This window comes from Merops nubicus, unplaced genomic scaffold (genome assembly GCF_000691845.1).
Source record: "Merops nubicus isolate BGI_N331 unplaced genomic scaffold, ASM69184v1 scaffold8663, whole genome shotgun sequence".
Classification (NCBI taxonomy): domain Eukaryota; kingdom Metazoa; phylum Chordata; class Aves; order Coraciiformes; family Meropidae; genus Merops; species Merops nubicus.
In genome coordinates, this window is record NW_008596837.1 from 24,670 (window position 1) to 32,491 (window position 7,822).

General features: G+C 46.6%; 1 protein-coding gene across 1 annotated transcript in view; it reads left to right on the forward strand.

Annotated features, from left to right (window-relative positions):
- MOCS1 (molybdenum cofactor synthesis 1) overlaps positions 1-4,665 on the forward strand; it is a 22,302-nt gene extending 17,637 nt beyond the window's left edge. The window contains exons 10-11 of the mRNA XM_008936501.1: positions 1,579-1,762; positions 4,395-4,665. The gene's annotated coding sequence lies outside the window, so the exon portion shown is untranslated. The remainder of the gene's footprint in view (positions 1-1,578; positions 1,763-4,394) is intronic.
- The last annotated feature ends 3,157 nt before the right edge of the window (positions 4,666-7,822 follow it).

Here is a 7,822-nt window from a genome sequence, read left to right on the forward strand (position 1 = left end):
GGAATATTCAGGTTAGGCCACACTGTATAAAGACAGAGGGAAAGCAAGGAGGAATAAGCACAGTTTTCTGTGCTCTTCTAAAGCAGAGCAGTGTTGCACTCAAAACATTTATATCCATTTAATCCCATTCTTCTGACAGTAAATACATTATCACTAAACTTGCAGGAATCTTAATTTTTAGTAGATAGGCCATCAGCTATAGATCAAAGAGAGCCTTTGCCTGAATTTAGATTATTGCAGCAATTTAAAAAAATAAGTCATTAAATCTATGCCTGATTGAATCTTCAGTAATGAGCACTTTCAGATCAGTGTTTGGAGGGTACTTGGGATGCAAAAGGTGCAGAGTGCATCATCAGTCTTGTTAGGGCAGAGTCTAGGACTAACAAGGAAGAGATTGGTTTGTTTTTTAAAAAAGGAGTTTGTCCCCAGTGTGGTGGTGTTATGTGGACAGTCCAAGATGCTACCTGTAGATTGGGGCAGCAGAGGTAGGTCAGCAAGACAAAGGGGCCAGGGAGCTGCTTTTATTCACCTGTGGGCAGTCTGAAACCTCCTGAGTAAGGGATTCCCCTGATACCAGAGCTACCAAAGGAGGTTATTGAACAAAACCCAAGTCTGTGTTTCTCAAGGAAAAGAGAACAGGAGCTCCAGAAAAAGAGAAACTTACTTATCAATGAGGCTGTTAATCTAGGGTTTAGTCACTTACCTCTGTACTACTTTCTCTTTACTTACAAAACAAATCACTTTTATGTGAAAAAGACTCTTTCTATCTTGACATTTGGCGTTTAGCCCTGTGCAAATGCCAAAACCAAGGGATTAAATGGTGAAAAGGGGCAGGAGGGCTCACTACCTCTCTGCCAGCTGGGAGCTCTGCCAGCTCAACTTGGAACCTACTTCTGAGTGGATGTAAAATCTATCTGTCAATGAGGGGAGTGTGGTTTTTCCAGTGCTTAAACTTCAGCTGTCATTAACGTGGTGAGAGCTGGCAATAATGAGAGGTTCCCATCACAGAGGTACCCTCTGAGCTTGTAGACAGTGCAGTTGCAGATGTGGTCCTTCTGGTTGCTGCTGTCCTCAAGTGCTGGCATGACCCCTCACTGCAGGAGGTGAAGGCAGGAAATGCAGCTGCCTGTGCTGGGAAGGAGGTGTTTGAGAAGGCAGAGTTGAGAATCTGGATGCAAGAATTTCCCATTATCCCTGCCAGGCTTTCAAAAGAAGACTGGTGCTGGCACAATCTCAAATGGATGCTGAGACTTGCTTTTCTTCAGAACTGATGTTCCTATAAGCTTTCTGGGCTGCTATTTCTCAAGAAGTGTTGATACTTCTTGAAAGCAAGTTGTTCCTTGGTGTCAGAGACCTTGAAATAAGCGTTTTGAGTTGTAATGAGAAACCAGCAAATGCAGGGAACTGATGAGAGAGAAGAGACAACGTGAGAAGTGTCTGTCTGCAGGCTTTCTGAGGTTTTTGCAATACAGAAAGTCCCAAGCAATGCTCTGACAGGATTCTCAGCTACTGCAGACTTAGCTTAGCTTTTCAGTTAGTAAGATGTATTCTCATGTTACCTTTTTTTTTTCTCCCCAGAGCCTGCATTGATGTCATTCCCACTATGCCAAGATGCCCTACAGAACCTGCCAAATTCAAGACAGTGGGGCCACACATTTAGCCATCGGCTGACTTTGAGAGCAAGTTTACCCATACAAATGGGAAAAGCATTAATGAAAAAGAAGCTTACAGGACAGCTTTTCCTGCCAGGATATCACCCAGAGCAACAGTGGCCCATAACAGGAATTCTGCAAACCCAGCTCAGAGGCTTCTGTGTCTTCCAGAAGGAACCCAGCTCCACATTTGACACAAAGTGCCTTGAGGCTTCTTCTGTTGGCCAAGTTTCTGTGGACTGTCAGTCCAAAGAGGCAAGTCCAGGACCTGAATTCTCTACCAGGGGTTTGGGATCTTGCACCAAGGTACCTCGTGACTCTGCCAACTTGACTCACACTGATGAGGAAGGACGGGCCACAATGGTTGATGTTGGTGGGAAGCCAGATTCAAGAAGAAGTGCTGTTGCTGGTGCTGTGGTCCGCTTGGGGGAGAAGGCATTTGGGATGGTGAGGCAGAACCAGGTGAAGAAAGGGGATGTGCTGGCAGTAGCCCAGATTGCAGGAATTCAGGGAGCCAAGCTGACCAGCCAGTTGATCCCGTTGTGTCACAACATCCCCCTCAACCACGTTGAGGTGTCTCTGAGCTTGGATGAGGCCAGGTATGCAGTTGTGATACGCAGCTCCTGTCAGACCTGGGGGAGGACAGGTGTGGAGATGGAAGCTCTGACAGCTGCCAGCCTGGCTGCTCTGACCGTGTATGACATGTGCAAAGCAGTTACTCATGACATTGTGATTGAAGAGGTGAAGTTGCTCAGTAAGACAGGTGGGCAGAGGGGAGACTTCTCGAGGGTCTAGATCACATCCAGACACCTCCACCCTTCCAGGAGACCTCTGCTCATGTTAGCCTCTTACAGAACTGCTTTTGCTCAGCTGGTAGGCTTGGAGACCTCAGCAGTTGTCCCATACAACAACCCTGTGACTCCAGTTCTGCCTTACCCTGTCAGCGTGCTGCTGGGTGAGCAGTGGAGCCACCTAACCCTGTTGATAACCATGATACTTTCCAGAGGACATGCTTCTCCACTCTGACAATGCCTTCATTCAGTGCCCTCCCCACAAGCTTGAGCAAACATTCCTAGTTATGCTACAGGGGTCTTGACTTTTTTTTCTCCTTTTTCCTTCTTGCTGTGAAATATTAACACCTGTTGTCATCACATGATGCACCCGTGAGCTTTGGAAATGAAGCAAGTGGTGTTACTTGGCCACTATTTTTAAGTCAAGGATTAAGATTTCAGAATTGTGTCTGTCTGTATGTCCCCCTAACATCCCTAGCTGAATTCAGAATGAATTTTCAGTGAGAAGAACACAGCTTGGGAGGCTTACCATAGAGCAGAGGAACAGCCAGGGTTGGAGGAGCATCTCCCATCCCTTTGTGTTGCTGCTGCTTCCCTTGCCTGCAAGTGGGAAGTAGCCACATACCAGTTTCAAATGGGGAAAAAAAAAGAGATGGCAGCTGCTCAGTTCTCTGCCTCGAGTGCTCTGTAAAACATGATGGAGGCTCCTGGCCTTGGAAGACTTTTTTGTGATCTGAAAGATATCTTTTAAAATGTTAGAAGCATGTTCCAGCATTTTGACTTTAGCACTCAGATACATGGAGGCCCTGTGTCTGCATGCTTCAGGGCTTACTTCTGCCATGCACACAAGTAGGTGTCAGCTCTCCATGACTTTAGAAATAGATGTCACACCAAGTCCCAGAAGACTCCCAGGTTTTTTTATTCCTATGGTGCAGCTCTTAGTAACCAGGAACCTGCATTGTCTTGACAGCTATGACAAACTTTAAGACTAGTAGCCTCAGAGCACTTAAGTGTTCCCATAAGTGTACTAGTGGTCACTGTCATGTAGCATTAAGTAGCTTTGATAACTGACTACCCTAGATAAGAAATTACTCGTTAATCCTGATGGGTCCTTTTCAAATGTTAATTTAAATGCTCTAAACAGGGTGTTTTCATCTTTGGTTTACTTGTTTTCCAGTGCTTATGGCTAATGTGAACTTGCATATAATTCAGGGTGCTCCCCCTCCATACGCACAGAGAGTTGAAGACAGCTCTGATAATGTCAGAGAGGCTACTGAAAAAGCATCTTAAACTTTGCAAGTAGCTGTTTCTCATGAAAAAAAGGTGACTGATGCTCACAGTAATTTAAAGCACACACCACTGTCACACACATCCTGCTCACTTAAAGTAAGCACAGGTCTAAGACAAGGAGACAGTAGGTTTTACTACAGAACCTTTACAAGTCTCATACAGTAGCTACCACAGAAGGCACTTTTTCCATTGAAGGTGAATTTGGTTCTCTGTTCATTGTCACTGTGAGATAAGGCACGTGCAATGACACACACAGCAGCTACAGCTGAAAGGGGAAGGAGGCTGGAAAGCTTGGTGCCCAAACTCCATACACTCTTGTACACCTACATTTGGTGTTCTCACTGAATATCCTAGGATGTCACTGATCTGTCTGTAAGTTAATAGTAGGTGCTCCTGCTCCTTCCCAGGACTGTACCTAACACTGCCATCCATACTGAGCACCAACAATCCCCCTCACCCTGCCAACACAAGACACCACGTCCATCTGTGGGGCTGCTGTGCCCATAGCACGAAAGTTTCCCTAACTCAGTGTGGAAGCAGAGTGCCAGGAGAAGGGGCAGGTGTGTAACCTGCTAAGTGAACTGATTTACACGAGCACTTAACTCCCCCCGCCACGCACAACACACCCCACCCTCCCTGCCTTCACCCCGGCTTTAGAGAGGTTTGAAAATGAAAACTAAGATGTACTGAGTAGTAATAAAAGAATGCTTTTGGGCATGTGATTCTTTGGCTTCTGAGAAGTTTGCTGTCGTGCTGTAAAGCTCACACAAAGGATTCAAGAGCATCCCAGGGACTGCAGAGTACCTCCACGACTGACACGCACATCTCGCTACGGACGCACACCTCACTGCTCCCTTGGGCTGAGAGGGGCTGGAAGCTTTGGGCAAACACATTTTGGTGCCATTTTGTGCTCATTTTACATTATCCAGTCTTGAAACTATGCATATTTATAGATAATGAACCAAGCATGAGTCAACAGAACGTTTTGGAAGAGAAAACATGCACTGAAACATAGCACTGCATGTTTCAGTGGTGCTGGGCGGGCAATGGTGTAATATATATTGATGAACTGACTACTTTTCAGAGGCTTCTTTCTTTTTTTGTCTGCTGCATTTTTAATAAATACTAGTTCTAATGGAGTATGTTTCACATTACTTTGAATACCCTTTTTATTCATTCAAAGCAACATCTATGTTTTAATCCACAAGCTTCTACAAATAGTTAACTCAGGACAAGCAACAAGACACTTTATAAGATGCAATGATTAGTCATCAATTAGCAAGGGATCAGTCACTGTAACTTATTACTTACTATAAGGAATCAATTATTTCTTTTTTTTTTGTTGAGTGAAACATCTCTATCTGGCTGTTCTTAAACTGAGTAATCCTGTAGTCCTACCATCATAAATTATCATCTCTCATCATTATCCCAGCTGCTCCCACGTGCTTGTTCCAAGTCAGTGGCTGCGTGTAAGAGCACTGCTTTTTATTGGAGAGGAACACAGGGAATCCATGCCTGGAGAGCTCCCCCTCTTAGCCTGAGTGACAGTGTACTGAAACAGAGGTCTGGGGAAGTACTTTTCTAAAAATCCATCCCTCCTGAATCATTAATTAAGTCTGAGGGCATCCCCCTGCTGATCAATCCATCTGAGCTTCCAGGAAAGCTCTCACCTCTTCTACCATGGAGAAGGCCTCTTTCTCCCCGAGGAAGGTTAGTTGATTGCACAGTTCACTAACCAGCCACAGTGCAGTGCAGGCACTCTGAGAGAGGGCAGAGGGTCCTTCTTTCCAAGTACAGCCTCCAGATACTGCCAATCCTGGGCCAACAGCACAAAGCTTTACATACTTTTTTTCTAGGAGCTGTTTCCTGATTTGGAATCAGGGTTTTGACAATTTACCAAAAGAAACAGTGTAAAACACCAAGCCCACCACCTCCTTCAGAGGGAAGTTGCACCTCTAACACTGCATGTTAAACAGCTCAAGTGCAGGCCATGGCAGCCCTCACGATGCCTGCACAGTGTAGTTTTGCCTGCTGGGAACTCCCACTTGCCCCAGCTGATGTCCCAGTTGTGTGTTACTGTCTGATCACTGCTAGTCCAGGCTGCATCTTTTGTGGCAGCTCAGCCTGTCGTTCCTTCATGGCCACAGCCTGAGGGTAGCTGCCCCACCCTCAGACTGCCCTGGAAAACATTGGATGCAGCATATGAAGGAGAAGCCAGGCGAAGCTGGTCACCAGGCATTCTCAGAGAGATCAGATCTCTGTCAAAGGGCAGCAGTGCTTTCAGAAAGTGCTGGGGGAAGAAGCATGGGGTGGAGAGGGAAGATGTCCCTTCCTAGTATTTGAAGCCACAACTTATGGATGGCAATCACTCAAAACTATACCCTTGAAAGCAACACCTGGGTGCTAAAAAGGGGAATTCTTTGGTTTTTCTAAGACATTGGTGACCTGCAGTTATTCTGTCAGTCGCTGATGTTAGTCAGCTTTATATGGGATTTGACTGAACAGAATCTGGCCCTTTGTCCCAACCCTTCCTTGGCCCTTCACTGGTTTGCTGCTCCTGCTGGCTGCCTGGGCAGCAGTTATGCAGGCATGTAACAGCTTAAAAATGGCTGTAACATCGTGTGTGCTTTGGCCAGGACGCAGCACTGCTAATTACTTAAATGGAAACAGTTCACTTCCCTCCACTTTAACTAGAGCCTTGCTCCAAGAGAAGCTTAGCATTCCAGGGAACCTGAAAACAGTTGGAGGAGATGCTAGCTGCAGAGGGCTGACTAGACTCAATTTTTTTGTGACTTCAGGTTAAATCCTTAACTTAGGTCTCTAAACCAGTGGCTCTGAGGAGCACTGTGAAGCTATGACCGTGACAGGCAAACCCCTGGCACGTCTGGCACGCTCCCTAGGCAGGCCCAGGGTGGGGCAGGTGAACCCTTTTCCATAGGCTGGGCCTGAAGGGCTTTGGGTGAGCTCAGCACACCCTCTCATAAGAGCAGATATTCATTTTGGTCACAATAAGCTCAAATGGTGGTAGCTGAGACAAAAATCCAGTTATTTCTACCTTCCAGTGTCCCTCCACACTGCCAGTGCCATGTTTAGAAAGCTTCTGTTTTAGCATCTCTATTTTTGTATTTATCCTGTTTGCTCCTTTGGGGAGCAAAGGGTACCCAAAATAAGAGTTGTGCACTGCAGCTGAGTGGAAGTTCCCAGGAAGGGACAGGTGGCTGGAGACACTGCTGAGCTTTTCTTTGTGCAGAGCTGCATGACCAACCAGGCATTGCTCAGCTTCACCTGCACAACCCGACTGCAATGGCACAGCCATGGCCATCAGGTGAGCTGCCTGCCATCCATGGCATCCCCAAAACACCTCCTCCATGGAGCAAAGACTCACGTTGCATTGTTGCTTAAGCATTGCTTCCAGAAAACCAAATTAGCAACAGTATTACAGAGACTGCTGCTTCATCAGTAGCTGCATCAGCAGAGCGGGCATAAAACTTATCCTCAGATTCTGCAGAGTCTACTCAAAACCAGAAACTCAGTACTACTAAGCTGTTCCTACATGGATTTAGTCTTAAAAATAAATGCAACAGAAACACTCTCTTCTCTACCCACGATATTTCCAGCATGCACAAGGCCAGCAAAAGCTGAGTTTCCAGTTGCAGTGTCAGGGCAGCCTGGCTGCAGTGTGACAGGAGGTAGGGGAGAAAGAGGAGGAGACAGCAGGAGGGTCAGGCAAGTGGAAATCATTCTATTATTATATATAATACAATATTATGCTTGGAAAATAGCAGATGCCATCAGCCATGCAGCCACTCCATTAGTAGTGCCCTAGGCCAGTTACCAGCCAGTGCCCATTGTGGCAGAGCTCCACCAGCATCAGCAGAGCTGTGCAGTTGCACCAGGCAGAGGCCTGGCCAGTGGGAGCTGCTCCTTTGGGGCTGGGAGAGAAGGGTTTCACCTCCACAGCCCTGCCCTGCCATTCCTGCCACTTGCCAAGGCCTTAATGAACTCCCGTTTCATTAACGGGGTCATTTCAGCACCCGAGCTGCCTCCTGCACGGAGCCCCAGTGAGGCTGGAACTGCTGCTCTCTCCCT